The 16,824-nt window shown below is 42.6% G+C and overlaps 1 protein-coding gene across 4 annotated transcripts in view; it reads right to left on the reverse strand.

The window, feature by feature from the left end:
- LOC122775037 (glutamate receptor ionotropic, NMDA 2D) overlaps nt 1-16,824 on the reverse strand; it is a 110,280-nt gene that overhangs the window by 43,771 nt on the left and 49,685 nt on the right. For 3 of the 4 annotated variants that reach the window (XM_044034720.1, XM_044034718.1, XM_044034716.1), the window contains exon 1: nt 13,094-13,222. The exons of the other annotated variant lie outside the window; for it this stretch is intronic. The gene's annotated coding sequence lies outside the window, so the exon portion shown is untranslated. Of the gene's footprint in view, nt 1-13,093; nt 13,223-16,824 lie in introns of those variants that run through there. 4 annotated transcript variants of the gene reach the window in all.

Consider the following 16,824-nt stretch of genomic DNA (forward strand, 5'->3'; position numbering starts at 1 on the left):
AACAATGAACTGTGTAACCTTGAAGATGTCTCAGAGCTCCCAGATAAGCCAACGATTAAAATCATCCCTATGATTGAATTGGTACCAGTCATTCAACCAGTTGAACAATCTTCATTGTGTAGTGACACAAGCAGCCTGGCCGACACTGAGATCCTGTCTAACTCCTCTCTGGATAGAAGTGTGCCATGGCCAGAGGTGTTTGAAATTCCTAAATTTTCAGTTGATGTTGAGTACCGACTCCGTCAAGGTAACTTGTTATATCTCAGGGATGGAACCTATCTGAAAGTGACAAAAGAGTTAAAGCATGATATCCTTGAGAAATTGGCTGAGGTCATCTATGCATTTGATGCATACCCAAAAAAGGAAGATTTAGCAGCTGTTGCACAAGCTTTAGTAGAAACGCACCCATGTCTTAAAGAAGCGGGGTCCCCCTCTGGCTGTGTTGGATGGAAGAACAGTTTGAAATTCAAGGTTGGAAATTACAGAGCCAAAATGTGCAAGCTGGGCCGACTTGACGTCACTGTCAACAGGGGTAAACGTGGAAGATACTCAACAAATGGCGACCCTCCAAACAAGGACATCAAGAAGCCAAGGAAAGGAGAAATAAATTTCCTGCCTCAGTATCCAGAGGGGTTGGATGACCACAACCTGGAAGCAGCTCGCCAGGTTTTAGTCAATGAGATGATGAAGGCAAAGCCAAATGGGTCCCTTATTAAGAAAGAGATGGATAAGACCTTTGCTCTGCGGAGAAAAGAAGTTGTGACAGACAAGCCTGCAATTACCCAGGTTGTACAGCGATGGCCAGCACTTTTCTCCGAAAGCCAGGTTTGTATACCTGTTTTAGGTATTAACAAAAAGTGGTTAACACTGTGTGACCCAAATTGTGTTGTGTTGAGGGTCATAAATGTCTTTCATTTGACCATGCATTATGTTTTCAGGTGTGTTACGAGTTCACCAGAGTGGTGGGGAAATATCTCAAAGAAAACTTCTTTGAGGCACTTGACCGTTTCTCGCCAAACTTGATGGACCTGTTCAGGAAGAAGAGGGGCCTCAGTGGACAGCTTTTAACTGACCTTTTACGTCAGACAAAGGTATGCTGACTTGTCTACTAAGCTGACTGCCTGTCTTGCCTCTCTATTATTTCCCCCTTTCTTCTTATCTCATTACTTTTCACTGCTCTCCCATTTCCATTTCCTCCTCTTTTCTCCTACTCTTTATACTTTGCTATTGTTTTTATCTCTCCTCTTCTGTCCTTCTGTCCACTCCTCTCTACTTTCTGTCCAGGAAGTTTGTATTAAAGTAATTAAATTGTGTAAATCGATTTTCTGGCTATTTAACCATATACAGTATGAATGTACTTAGTTATGTCCACTATCTTCCAGACCACTGAGCCAACAGACATCAGGTGCCTTTGTCTTCGGGGACTGCCAGTCGTTTTGGGGGATGACCCCTCTGCGTTCTTCAAAACCTGCTTGGTAAGTAACTGAATTTGTTTTGAATATCTACATTATTGATTCACAACATGACCATCTGATATTAATTGACTAAAAAAATTAAATTACTACTACCTACTCTAAATTACAAACAAATTAACATTGTACAAAAATGTCTAGCAGCTAGTGTGAGATGGGGCCACAGGGAAGGACCCCTTTTTTTTTTTATTTTGCTGAGAACTATGAAAAACCCATACATAAATTCTTATTTTTTGAGATTAAATTTGTGTCAACTGCAACAATTGCATCTTTACTGGAAATAGTTTTGACACAACCTTTCAGCTTGACTGAGACTGAAAAAGGTCTCCATCTCCTCTGAGCTACAAAACCATTTCAGCACACAGGTTTTCAAACAGCTCTTGTAATGCACAGTCAAATTATGATGATTTAAAATTGGTGTTGTCCTTTCTTAATTTCTGTGGTCAATACAGAATTATTGACATTACAATGTCCTCTCTTTGTCTGTTTATTTTTCTGTTAGGATGCAACTGACAAGGACGTGTACAGTGAAACTCCAGTGGGAATCCTCTGCATTGACGAACATCCTCAACTCAACCCATCCAAAGTGAGCATCGTCTTGGAAGGGAGTGTGGTAATGGAGGAGCTGGCCAACCTGCCACAGGCTTTCTGTGTCCTTTTTGGACTGATTTATGCCTTGCACTTGGATTACCCCAAGTGCATGAAAAGCACATTCCACTTTATTCAACAGGTCATGCTAAACCTGGGCAGAGGTGAGCTGAAACCCAAAATTCAATCTTTGAAGAATCAACTATCTGTTTAAAACAGGGGTTTGAATACTTATACCACTGCTCTGGATCTGATTGCTTGGTTATTTGTAATGTTGCACTTTAAAAATACTGTTTACTGTGGGCACTGTTTGATATGCAAGTTTTCTTATGCATTGCCACTGATTTTGCTGTTTGATATCATCCTGATTGGTGTATGATTTATGTTATCAGCACTGATCTAGCAGTTTAGTTCCATTCCTATTTCTAGCTACAGTATGTTTTATGGCATTGCCACTGATTTTGTAGTTTAATTCCATGCTGATGGGTGTATGATTCGTGTTATTAACACTGATCTAGTTTCATTCCTATTGCATTGGCATTGGTTGTGTAGTTTTAATGCCATCCTGTTTCAAAAGAGTGCATGAAAAGCACCTTCCACTTTATTCAGCAGGTCAGGTTCAATATTTGAAGAATCAACTATCTGTAAAACGGGTTTGAATACTTATACCACTGCTCTGGTTCTGAGTGCTTGGTTATTTGTGATATTGCACTTTAAAATACCATGTTTACTGTGGGCACTGTTTGATATGCATGTTTTTGTATGCATTGCCACTGATGACTCTGAGGACTGAGGACTCCTGATTCACAGGAGTCCTATTTGATTTTCATCGCAAACCCATTTTATTTGATAACATGATAAAGACAAGTTTAATAAAACATGTAGACAAGAATGTACTCCTGTGGTTTTGCTTTTTATTTTCTAAATTTAATCTGTATAGTTTTTTTTTTAAATCTGTTTAAACAGATTTTATTTTACTCTTCAGATAGTGGAGTAATTGGGCAATGGAATTTTTAAGGTAAATCAACTTGGTGGTTAGTGTATACAGCTTAAAGTTATAAGTGGAATAAATATGCAAAGCAATTGATTGTACTAATGTTTTTAAGTTTAATCATCTTGGAGGTTAGTGCACTTAACTTTAAATTAACAGTGGAATAAAGGGGCAAAGCAATTGATATTACTTGTGATTTTAAGTTGAACAAACTTGGTATTAAGTGTACTAAACTTAAAATAACGATGCCATCCACTCATTTTTTTGAGTTAAATTCACTTAAGTTTTCATCAAACATTACTTAATATTTTTAGGGCAACCAGTTTCCTAAAAATTTTTAAGTAAACTCAACTTATCCGGGTTTACAGTGTATACATTCATGAATGAAATGATTGCTGCTGGGATTGAAATCAGGAGCAAATTGGATGGAAGATTTTCAGCAGATGTGAAGAGACAGCAGAAATGAGATTATTCAGATTTTGGTGGCGTCATTTTAAGGCTCAGAACAAAAACATTTTTATTTTATTTTTTGAAGAATAAGATCACAGATTAATTTTGAACCCATTCCATACCAAGCCAGCTACCGTTCTGCTCTGCGTTTCCATTAATTCCCTCATTGATTGGCCAGACACTGGGATCACCGAGCCACATCTAAATCAGTCACTAATTAAAAGAGCAAGATGAAATGCAGCCGACAGTGCAGCCCTTCAGGACCTGTAAGGTGAAATATTCTGTAACAACTACAAACTAGGGAGCTGCTCGACACTCTCAGCAGGGGGAAAAAAAAAAAAGACACATAACTTTGCATAGTAATGATGAATCACAATCTAATTCTGAGGATAAACAGATTATACTGATGTGGGAAACCTGCAATAACTATGGCTCCTTTGCACAAGGTCACAAACAGGCAGGTGAGCGCACACACACACACACACACACACAGAGTCACAGCAGCAGACATACTGTACAGTATACGAGCAAACATAACACATTTGGAGGAATGTGTACACAGAGTCTGTCACATTTACACACATACGCACAGTAAACACATTTAAAGTCAACAGAATCGGGGAGGTCGTCTCCAGCATGTTGCTGAAAATCAAACGCTGCATAACAATGTTGGGTACGGGATTGAGCTGTGTTCACAGCACATCTGGCTCTGCCCCCCCCGCTCATAAGCAAAGGTGTTAGAAACACTTCTGTCAGACTATCCTATAAATGCCGCTGGATCAGTGTGGCTCAGGAATCGCACTCGTATTCAGACATGAAGCCCAACAGGGGAGAGGAATACACGGATTGAGACCAGTGGAGTTGCTGGTTGCTTTTTTTTTTTTGTGGAATCTCAGATGATTCTCAAGAGTAAGAGGTGGTGAAGGGTTAGTGAGGGGGAATGTCAGAACCCTGCTGTGTTGTCTTCACACAGTCAAATCTAGAGGCCCACTCCTCCTGTGATGTTTGTTTCACAGACCAAATATAAAATATCGGACTTCGCCCGGGTTTTTTTTTTCCTTGTCTTGATTCATGAAGCCACAATATTCCATCAGTAAAGTCGGAGAAGGCAACGGCCTCTTTATATGATGGTTTCCTGTCACATTGTACTGCACTGAACACAATTATGAGCGGAAAATGTTCATGTCACGGGAATTTAAACACTACTGACAGCTACATCTTCTACTTAGAAAAAGAAAAGTACACACATATATATATATATATATATACACATACACTTAACAATCTGCAACTGTGGCAGTTACATTTAAATAACATTTAAAAGCAATACAAATAGATGCATATTAGTTTGTCTTTGGTTGATTTAAATACGTGTGGCAAACGAACATAGTCATTTAAGCCTCGTTTCATTCATCTGACAAAGCATCTTGGATGAATGAACGGTTTTCATCATTCTCGATGACTCAACACTATGAAGTCAAGAAATCAAAAGGGCAAGCATGATACATGCGTGTGCACACGCACACACACACACACACACACACACACACACACACACACAAGTGTTCCTGTTTGACAAAGTGCTGGAAGCTGTGATCAGCAGACTTAATATTTGGGTATAGATCACACAGAGCATCCGGTGCCAGTGATTGATCTGCTTGCTCCTTCTCATCACTGCTCAGCACAGAATGTGTGAACAAGTGTCTCTTTTTGCGCCCAAAGCTGCAGCGTTTGACAGACAATACGCCACAGTTAACACTGAACACATCACATAACAATCAGCCTGATGAGCCCGATCAGCACCAGATTAAGGCCGAGGTCATTTATTGACTGGCTCAAAAAAAAAAAAAAAGGATTGAAATTAGAGTTGCGCAATTGGGAAGAAAGCATTCACTCCTAATCAACTCTCAGCAGTTAGACTAAAGAAGAATTCAGTGAGGGAACTGTGCAGCTTGAATAATGAAATTTAACAACCTGAATGGAGAACAAATTAATCCTGACCCTGAATCATCAGAATTCCTGCTTCCCCAGCACATTGTACATTTTGTTCTTTTCAGTGTCAAAAACCAGGAGAGGAGCTGCACAAGTGTCTCAAATCACAACGCCAGCGTTTGGACGCGAGAGCGATTTACATGTTCACATGAGGCACGTTAAACAACAGCAACATCAAACCACGTCCAACAGATGGTTTCTTCCATCTCTGCACTGACGCTCCCTGTTCTTTCCTTGTGTCCCCCGACTGTTGTACTGTAGATAACACACAGGTGCTAACGTGCACATTTGCATTTGCAACAGATGTATAGATGGCACCTGTTATTTTGGAGGAATTTCACATTCAGACCCGAAAGAAAGGAGAGCAAAGCTATTTGTTTTAATAAGAAGTGAGACGGCAATAAAACGGAAGTCACTCCTGCTTTAACTGTGCCAGTGTCACAGATCAGGAGGCGTGACACAGCAGCCCCACGCGCGGGCATGGTTTTTATCAATGCCCCCACATCCTCTTTTTAATAACTACTTATGGTGTCATTTCCTGCCCATCCATCATCATCATCATCATGAAGGTCGGCAGCACACTGCTGCAAAAGGCTGCGCAAAACATTCCTGAACACCTCCTCTTACACTTTCATTACTTCCCTTTTCCTCTTTGTGTATGTGACAAACGTGTGTGTGTGTGTGTGCGCGTGTGTGTGTGCGTGTGCTCACATGTATAAATACAGGGCAGTATTTGCTTAAATAAAATAAACATTGATTTAGAACTAGAGTGGTTATCCTGACAATTAATCAGGCAGCTTTTTGCAATCTCTTTTTTTTCTAATTTAATTTATAATTTAATTTATGTTTCATCCGAAATGTAATCAGATTACTCTTTATCTGTGTCGGTACACCCTGAAGGTGTAAGCCAATACGTGTATTTAATGTTTGGAGCCCTGTAATTAAACGCCTTTTATTTATTCCTGGTGCCTGGACCTGGATTATTTATTCTTGGTTCTTGGTTTTATGTCTTCTTCCCCAATTGTTCACTTGCTATCTAATAAGTTTCATGTATTTAATATCGATGATGGACATTATTGTTACCTAAAATGTGAACCACAAAGAAAAAGTAAACTGCAGTGCCGTCGCAAAATGCAGACAATAAGTGTTGTTCATTAAAGGCCTATTTAAGTCGTGCAATTATGTGTACTATTTGTTATTAAATGGTTATATTTGATCAGATGGAAGGAAATTTCTGCATTTGCATCGGCCATATGAAAACCCATATTGGTTGAGCTCTACCTTTATTAAAAAACAAATAATGATGGTCTGTCTCTCCAATCCAGTGGACTGCATTGCACTAATATAATAAAAAAAAGAAGGAGTATAACCCAAAAACTGAATACATTAAAGAGTTAATCAAAGACTTATAGTTTGTCTAATAAGGTTCTGGATTAAAAAAAAACACACACACACATAAATAAGTAACGAACGGCTGATTCATTAAATAATAATCAGCCGATACAATTTGTTAAAAAGAAATGTCGAAAACTGGCACGATTGATCGGTCTACCTCTAGTGCAGTGTAGCGTAATGTGAGTGGATCCCGTGGGTAAAGTCTCCAAGTTTCCCAAGTTCCCTCTCATCCGAATCTGCACACTTGTAATCGTGTGCATATCTGCTTCTCATTGTGTGTATTTTTGAGTATTCACCTTTTAAATGTGTGTAACTGCACACCGACGAGGCTTTTAGAGTGTGTGTGTGTGTGTGTGTGTGTGTGTGTGTGCGCACCTGTTTGATAGAAAGGAGTATGTGTGAGGAGTGCACATTAAATCCTTGCTTAATTGTTGTATGCATTTGTATCTGTATATGTGATATACAGATACCAGCAAAAAATAAAAAAATAAAATTAAAACAATGAAAATAAAAATGATTTTCTATTCCCAGTCGCCCTCATTTGTGTGTTCTCTCAAGTGTCTAGGCAGGTGTCATTTGATGATACCATAGATGCTTTTCCTGCAAGGAAGTCCAGACGTGTACAATTTTAGTTGAAGTGAAAGACACGCTGGAAAGAGTTACCTGACAGTTTGTTGTGATTGTTCTTGTGGTTGCTGTAATTCAATACTTGAAAGTTGTGATTTTTTGCTGTTTGCTGTTGTTGTTCAAATTAAACATGTGTGATTGTTCATTTGGCTGGTGTAATTCGTGTGTGTGTGTGTGTGTGTGGGGGGGGGGCACCGGAGAGCAATCTCGCCTAGGGCACAAAATTAGGTAGAGCCGGCCCTGGCTGAGCTGTAACTGCAGCTGCCACTTTGCTAAAATGAAACCCCTCAGAAATGTTCCTCAAGTTTATTTGAAAATGAATTCTAATGTTCAAGAGAATAACTCTGTTTTGTTATAATTAATACACTGCACCATATCCTATCAAAAAACTGCATTTTCAAACCAAAACCGACAACGTTTTCGCCAAAACTTGAACATGAGCCTTTAACACCGAGCGTATCGCATACAACACACATGCATTACTGTAATTACGCAACGGTTTGTGCTATCGGAAAAAAAATATCCAACAGAAGTGAAAACCAACATGTGGTTATTACGGTAATTTCACTCACTCTGTTGCAGGAAGCCGGCAGTGTTTTTTTAAATAGTCTTCCTTCATTTTAAATTGTTAATATACTATTTTAACAAACCAGATGTTGGAAGTTATTCTGGAAAAATGGGCAAAATGACTATTTTCTGGTTTGACAGACATTTTGAGGCTTAGGTGTTAAAGAGTTAAACACGACTCGATAAGCCTCACTTTCACTATGATACTCTCTTTGCCACCGGTATAAGGTTTTTGTGAAAAAATGAGGAGTGGTTTGACAGCACAACACAACTGTGCACTTCCTTATTCAAAACACTGCAGAGAAAAGCATTCACCTGGTATCTGCTGTGTGTTTCACACGGAGGAGCTTATTATGACACAGCACAACACCGGCTCTCTCAAGAACACTCGCTTCCCTGATCTGCATCGTCATGTGTCTCCGTGACGTTGACCACACAGTTTACAAAGGTCGCACAAAGTTGCCTCCTATGCCACTACACGTGCTGCGTTCGCGTCGCAATTCTTTCACGTAGCAAGTTTGCATTCAAGGTCAACGTACGCGCACGATGCGTGTGATACTTCTGCATGACGAGCGGCTCATTTGACACGCCGCGCGAAAGTATCATCCATACGGAAACAAAGTCCCGATTTCCATCATGTAAGAGAACAAATGACTTATGCTACATCATAATATCACGATTACATCTAATTAGTGGTAGGTACTTTGAGTTGTCACTAGTCGCCTGGCAGCTGTGACAGAACCCATCAGCAGAGATTTGCTGTACCTTCACTAATGTGACCAGGAAAGTTGTTTTTCCTAATACGGACTTGGAGGAAAACATGTTTCAAAGGCATCATTTTATCTTGAAATATGACAGACGTGCAGTGAATTCTTCGCGACTAATCACAACAATCAACTTGCAGAGCCGCAGCAAAAATATATCGTATTATTATTGTCAGTATTATTCAATTATGTTATGACAGCAGATAATCAATAAGTCAGCGGAACAAAAAAAAGCCTTAACCACAACTTTCCACAGCCCTACATGTCATGTAACATGTAGGAGGGTCACAGTAAAGGGCAGATGAGGAGAACGTGGGTACAATGGCCTTAAAATACAGACACAGATAACGTTATTTATCCCCTGCATACACCACCATTCACCAACACACAAATCCACAGTGCATGAGGAAATACTACATGGCAGCACTGTATTAAAAGCGCAATGCAAGGTGCAACAATGTGGAGCCAAACTGGGCTAAAAACAAGGTTAGAAAATAATTAATAAATAAATAACGAAATGTACAGGGAATAAAAACTGCCCAGGCTAAAATACAGTGATAAATACCTAAACAATACACGCATAAATACATAAATACGTTACATAAATAGAGCTCAAATAAATAGAGGTGTATTGCACACAACCCTTAAGCACAACGCTTCAAGTTAAAGGGTTTTTCGTAGCCTTAGAATGTGTCTTTTATAGTACTTTAGACAAAGGTCGTGCTTTATGGACCATCTTTCATCGCCGCCATGGTTCTACCGCAGCGTGCATTTCTCTGTTTTCTAGCAGAAGCTTATCACACAATCGAAGAAGAACCGCATCCTTTCTGGTATGTGGAGGCCACACAGTTCCCTGACGCGCTTGTGAAGCAAAGTATTCCTCTCTCTGTTGCAATCTGCAGTCTCACCATTAAATATCACACGTTCTTACAAACTAGCCCTTGAAGATGCTCTTGTTGCAAATGTACCAACACAAACTGCTCACATTACAGAACCTGGCACAGGTTCAGGTTCATTTTAATGATCTTTTCTTTTTTTTTTTTGCTTGAAAAATGTAATTATTAATATTTTATGTTGATTGACAAACTAATAAATGAACTCATCAGCTAATGAGCTCTGCTCTAATAGGAGAGGTGAGCTTCCTCAGTGTCTCTGCAGCGATGAAACGCAACGTTCTCACATTTACGCCACTGAAATATCTCGTCTTAGGCCTCATTCACTGTCCACTGTTGAACATTCATTTTGACACGTGAAGTCATGTTGTAGGAATAAGTGAAAGTGAACTGCTGTTTTTACTTCATTTTCCCCCCTATAGGCTACGGTCTAAAAATCCCCTTCACTCAAAATCAGTTCATGAATTAAATGACCTAATGATTGTACTGTACTGTTTAATTTAGACTTTGGTCCAGTCCAGGCAGCAGACAAGACTCCGTCTCATTAATCGTGTCCCCTGCTGATTTTCGTAGAGGACACCCATCCTCGAACGGAGGACGTTATCAAGGAAAATGTGGACTTGCCCGTTGTTTAATCAAACACTTTATCCTGCACATGAGGGTCGCGAGGCTGCTGGTGCCAATCCCTGCTGACACGGGGTGAATCCTGGACAGGTCATCGTCACAACCACTCATTCACAAACTCACACTTACAGTCAGTTCAGAGTGTCCAATTAACCTCGGCATGTTTTTGGACATGTGGAGAAAACCCACACACTCTCAGGGAGGACATGAAACTCCACAGCAACCTCCTTGCTGTGAGGCAACAGCGTAGATCTGTAACTAATACATTTGATTCAATTGTTACTATGAGTAGATTTTATAAGAATTAAAAAAAAAAGGATTCAGATCGGCGGTCAAACACCCCGCTCCTGCCACATGTGCTAAATTGTGGCTACTGCTTCAGGCCTAAGTAAATATGCAACGCGTTTATCAATACAGCCTGTAGTCGAGTCCAGAGAAGAACACTGGGAGAGGGGAGTAGAGTAATCGCTCCAAAACACCAGCCTCTGATCTCGTTAAAGACTAATTGATGTTCTATGTTAACGAGCTTTACCTTAATTAGTGGTATTAAAAAGAACACTGGGTGCAACACGTGGAGAGGGTGAGACGGGGGTTCTGGGGTAGGCCGCGGGACTGAGGAAACCATCCACGCATGTTGCATCAAGCACATGATGAAAGGAAAGGCGGGAGAATGAGAGGGAGCGGGGAAAAGGAAGCTGCATGTGCGGAGGAAGTCACAGGTTGCCGGGGTGAGAGAAGAGGCGGAAAGGATTGGGGCAAGGAGAAACAGAGGGATTGGAAGAAGACAAGAGAGACAAGAGAGGGGGGATTGAGCTAAGCTTGAAGGTTTTCTGCTCACAGGTCCACAAATCAATGCAGTGAAATTGATGAAGAGCACAGACTTGAGGAAAAAAAACGCCGCACACAAATGTTGACTCTATTCCTCTCATCTCTCTTCCTGAGGTTGTCATCCATGTCCCTCCTCCGAGAGTCAATTCCACTCGCCCTTCTCTTACTCTCCTCTTCATACTGCCGCCTTTCCATTCTCTCACCCGGCTCTACCCTCCTTCTCCTCACACCTTCCCTCATCTCTCTCCCTCCACACCTTCTGTCTCTAATCACCCTCTCCCGTCTACCCCTACTCACAGCTGGTACAGTACAGATCTCTGTGGGCAACTCTATGACAAATCAGAAAAGAAGGGGGCTTTGGTGACAGTGAAGGCAACACTTGAGAGACAGCAACGCATGCAGTAGAGTAGTACAGTGCTGCAGTGTAAGACTGTGTGTGCGTTTCACTGGGTTGTAGTGAGGGGAACTGATCAACTGAAGACAGCATGTCACCTGTGGGTGAAAGAGCTGATTGAAATGGATATTCAGCTCGAGTGAGGAGAGAGAGGAGCACCGAAAACAGCCCACAGAAACGGCAAAAACAAACAACACATTCATTCCAATTTCCATGTGGATAAATGGATCCAGTGGCCTTGCAGTGCAAGCCAATACATTTGATCTTGCACTCCAAATCACTGCAGCAAATCTGTAAGAGAGGCAACACTGTGCCTCTCCACACTACAGGTCAACGGTTTGTCTCGTGCCATGGTGGTCTCAATGGTGCAAGGCCATTTTTCCTCTCTTGGAGTAAACGTTGTGTCAATGGCAGAGGCTCGTGTTTGTGCCCGTCATACACTTCTCCTCTGCTGAAGTACTGCAAGGTAAAAACTTAAGTTATTTCAGCATCCAAACGGAGCTGCATATTCAGAAATCCACCTACAACGTACAAGCTCTCACACACTCCTTCACCCTCCAGCTGTGAGGAGAAGAAGAAGAAGCAGAAGAAGAAGAAGAAGAAGAAAAACTGCCTGTTCCTGTTGTCTGAGGGTGTCTGAGGCAAGTCAGTCCGTTGGGGGTAAGATTCCTCGGTGGCAACAGGGGGATAACAGTGTGTGCTGCCTTATACGCCCCAAATATTCAGTGTATATATTGGGATATAAATAGATCAAGAGGAAAAACTGATCGGCAATCTTGCAGGCTCTACAAGCACATGCACACACATACACACTCATGCACTAACATTGACCACAGCATCCAGAGAAAATGAGCATCAACAGATATGATCAGCTCAATTAATACATCCGCAGCAGCAGCAGCAGCAGCAGCAGCAGCAGCAGCAGCAGCGTGAGGGGGAAACTGCAGCCAGTGTCACTGTTTAAAGACTTAAACGGAACACAAACTCTGTCTTTATGAATAATGCAGTGAAAATTCTTGGCAGACAAAAATCATAGCCCAAAGGTTTAGTATATGATTAATTGAAGTAGTGGTAATTCTGAGTGTGTGTGAGTGTGTGTGTGTGTGTGTGTGTGCATGACTGGCACATCTATCCCAGCAGCAGCTGCTGCTGTGAGGAGCCTTCCTGCGTTAAGAGGCTTGTGAGTTTTCAGGCGCAGCAATGACAGAGGGGTCAAAGCCCCGGTGCGCCGTCCGTTTCCACCTCTCCATCCCCGGAACATCCATCTCTCCATCATGAGTGGCCGAGCAGATGCCGACACCCGAGCCCCTTATTCCTGTCTCAATGACGCGTAGCACCCTCTCACTGCCCGAGCCGCAATTAATCTAAGCAGTTCCAGAGTCTGTGTGCGTGTGTGCGCCTGTGTATGAGTGTGTGTGTGTGTTTGCGGGGTGAAGCAGTGAGGAGAAGAAGAAAAAAAAAAAAATGCCAGAGCACACAGCAAATGTCATGAAAATAAATGTACTTACTGTGATTCACCAGCCTTTCCCCCCTCTTTTCCTGCGTCCCTCCATCCTTTTTCACATCCTTCCTTTTTGAGGTATCCGTTTTGCGGGTGTCCCCCGCCGCCACTGCCGCCGCCGCCGCTGCCGCCACCGCGCACACACACACACACACACACGCACGCGCGCGCACGCACAAACTTGCGCGCGCGCACACACACACACGCCCAGACACACGCGCTGGGAAAAATATCTATCTAAATATATAGATGCTCTACATGTATTCAATTTCTCCGCTCTTCCTCCTTACCTCCCTCCCTCTTTCCTCTCTCACTCTCTCTCCCTCTTTCCCTGTTCTTTTGTTAAAATTCAGTATATGCGCCCCGTCACCTAGCAACCGTCAACCTCTCTCTATCTCTCTCTCTCTCTCTCGCTTCCTCCCCCCTCCCTCCCTCTCTTCATCACTGGCGACACGTGTTGAATGCTAAACTTAGCGGTCCGGAATAAAATTAATAAAGAAATGGACGCTCAATATCTCCCCCCTTCTCTGCCGTCTCCCCTCTCTCTTTCACTCTCGCGCGTATCATAATGCAATATAAATATTTACTAGAACCACTAAGCCCTCTCATTGCACCCCCCCAGCCCCCCACCCTCCTCTCTTTACTCCCTTGCGTCCCTCCGCATTTCCCCTCCCTCCCTCCATCCATCCATCCATCTCTGGCTGCCTCCCTGCATCCTCCCTCTCCCGTCCTGCCTCCCACACCCCCTCTCCGCTTTCTGCTTCTCCAAGCAAAACGGAGGCGCCACACACCAGCATCTGTGGATCCACACGTGAGTGTCACCCCTGCACGGTGCTTCGTTGCATGCTGCAGCGTGCTCGCGTGCGTGCGTGCGTGTGCGTGCGTGTCAGCGCGTGTGCGTGTGAATGAGAAATCCACAGCATGTCAGTGGCCATGTGTGAGCGGCTGGCACAGAGCGGCGGCGCACGCAGCGTCAAAACACCGCACTTCATTCAGTAAACTGGTCGTGTTTTGGACTTCAGAGCCGAAATTAAATATTTATATTTGGGAAAGTTTTCATTTAGTGAGTCACTGTGTGTGTGTGAGCAGTACATTTGTTTATTTCTTTCATTGAAAAGTGAAAGTCTGGGTGGCTGAATGTGCAGAGTGATGTTATTTTTCCTCTTTCCTCAACGTGCGCGTTTCATCTGGGATCAGTGCCAATATAAAGTGAGCAATAGTTAGCTTCACATCATGAGCCGCTCAGTAAATGATCTTTTCATTGTAGTTTAGTCTTTTCACCAAATCTTCAGTTGCCTTTCACGATCACACTCAACAAAAAGAGGACATAATTAAGGGAGAGAGAGAAGATGTCCTTAAAACTTAAGTGTTTAAATATTAACAAATGTGTGTTGTGTTCAAGTAGTGGTTAGCAAGCATGTTCTCCTGTGTGTGTGTGTGTGTGTGTGTGTGTGGGGGGGTTCTCCAGTTTCCCCCCACAGTCCAAAGACATGCAGATTTGGGGATAAGGCAAATTGGACACTCTAGTGACCGTGAGAGGGAATAGTTGAGCATAGGTGTGTGGATGAATGGTTGTTTGTCTCTATGTGTCTCTGTGTTGGACAGGCGATGTGTCCTCGATGTATCCCGCCTTTCGCCCTGTGTCAGCTATATGGGAGAGGAATGAATGAATGAATGTTACGTTCAAACCACACAATGCTGGTTAAGCTTCACATGGCTGTGTTTCTCAGTACGGCGATGTCACCTGCATGGTGAACATAAGATGTGATTTGTTTAATATGAAGATAGATGGAGGCAACAGCAGACAATGCCATAGTGAAGCGAGATGGCTGCAAACAGGTTGGAGTATGACTGAAAACACAAAGATATGTCCAGGAAAAGTTACAAAAGTGAATTCTACAGCTCAGACCCAATGGTTCAGCAGTTTAATAAATGCCTCTCGTCCCCACCCGCCCTTGTGCTGCTGCTGCTGCTGCTGCTGCTGCTGTATATACATAAACGCTCCCTCACTCAGATCTGATAGTGTTGCCTGATGGAGATCAAGTACGCAGCAAACAAATAATGTTATCATTTCTGTTCAAGAAAACTGAACAGAGGAAAAAATAATAACATCCACAACAAAAGTTACACACTGCAGCTTAAAGTAAGGTTTCATAAGCATTTATCACTGCAGGCAATAGATTTGTTTACAATTCTCTTTAATCCAAGAGTGAAAAACTCTGGAGGGATGCAAGAGTTGCAGAGTACATTGAATTCTGGTTTTGTTGTTATTTCTCTCCTGCTCTTCCTTTCTTCCTTCTCATCATGTGTGTACAGTATAACCTGGTATCAGCACCAACCTGTAACAATGGTGCCACCAGGTGGGGGCCAGAGGGGCCGTGGCCCCTCCTCTCATCCATGATTTGTTTTGATCGCATTGTACTGGTTTATTTAGCAAACGCAGAGTTCACACGCAAAAGTGTCTCCCTTCTGCTCGACTGTGTGCAGGGCTAATCCTCCTTTTAATCTCTGAGGAGATGAGAGAAGGAGCGCTTCAATTCTGTCTTTCAACAAAAGCACGGTCAGGTAGCTGCTTCTGACCTACAGGACGTCCATCACTCACATTTTGACCCCTCCCCCCCGGACACTGTAGCGCACTCAGGGGACCGAGGCCATTCAGCCTGTGTGTGTGTGTGTGTGTGTGTGTGTCTCTGGGTATTGACCGCACAGCTGCATTGAGGAAGAGGTAATTCATATGTTTTTAAGTAAAAGAGAACGGCAGTGGGGGAGGGGGCGGAGAGTTAGTGAGGAGGAGGAGGAGGAGGAAGCAGAGCAGCAAGTTAGAGGTAGAGCCTCAGATCAGAAATACTGAAGTACTCATGGACCAACAGGTGAAGTTATGACTGAGTGAGTCTGATCATGAAGTCTCGACAGTGTGTCTACACTGAGTTACACGTGATGACACAATGGTTTAAATCCCTCTGATTCATGTTGATTTATTGTTGAGTTTGAATGAAATCCTCATTGTTGACAAACAGATGACAGATGTAAACAGTGATGACTATGGACAGGGACCAGCTACTGTATGTATGATGTAGTGGAACTGCACTGCCACTAGTAACATTAAATGAATCTAAAGCATATCGAAGGCCATTCCTCATAATTTTACTACTGTATGCACAACACCATTTTAAAAACCCGGAGTTTCAGTTACGGCTTTTGGTTTTGGAGCATCAGCCTTAGATTTTGATCTGGCCACCCCGATGTAAACATCCTGGAGCAACAGTTAACCTCACATCGTCAGCACAACTACCAGGTTATATGTCAATATATTATCTTTTCATTGAAGGTAAACCTTTTCCCCTTCAGTTGCCTTTCGTGATCGCGCTCAAAAACAGACAGACAGATTAGAGAGAGCGAGAGAGAGACAGGAGGTGTTTGTGAATGTAGCGCCTGCTTTGGAAGAAACAGGGCAAAGGTCTCACTGTGACAGAAATGTGTCAATTCCCTGGAGGATTGGTAAATCATCACCAATATCAGAGACTCATGGAGCACACACACATGCAGCAGCAGTGTGTGTGTGTGTGTGTGTGTGTGTGTGTGTGTGTGTTTTCAAGCTAAGATCAATACCCAGAGGCGGTGTCTCCTTCATCAGACTTTGCGAGATCTGTCCCGAGGAACCAGCATCGCTCGGCCAAACTCAGGCATCATTACACTCGTCTGTCTGAGGTCACCACACGTGCACACGTATGTGTGTGT

Source organism: Solea senegalensis, linkage group LG9 (assembly GCF_019176455.1).
Source record: "Solea senegalensis isolate Sse05_10M linkage group LG9, IFAPA_SoseM_1, whole genome shotgun sequence".
In the NCBI taxonomy this organism is placed as follows: domain Eukaryota; kingdom Metazoa; phylum Chordata; class Actinopteri; order Pleuronectiformes; family Soleidae; genus Solea; species Solea senegalensis.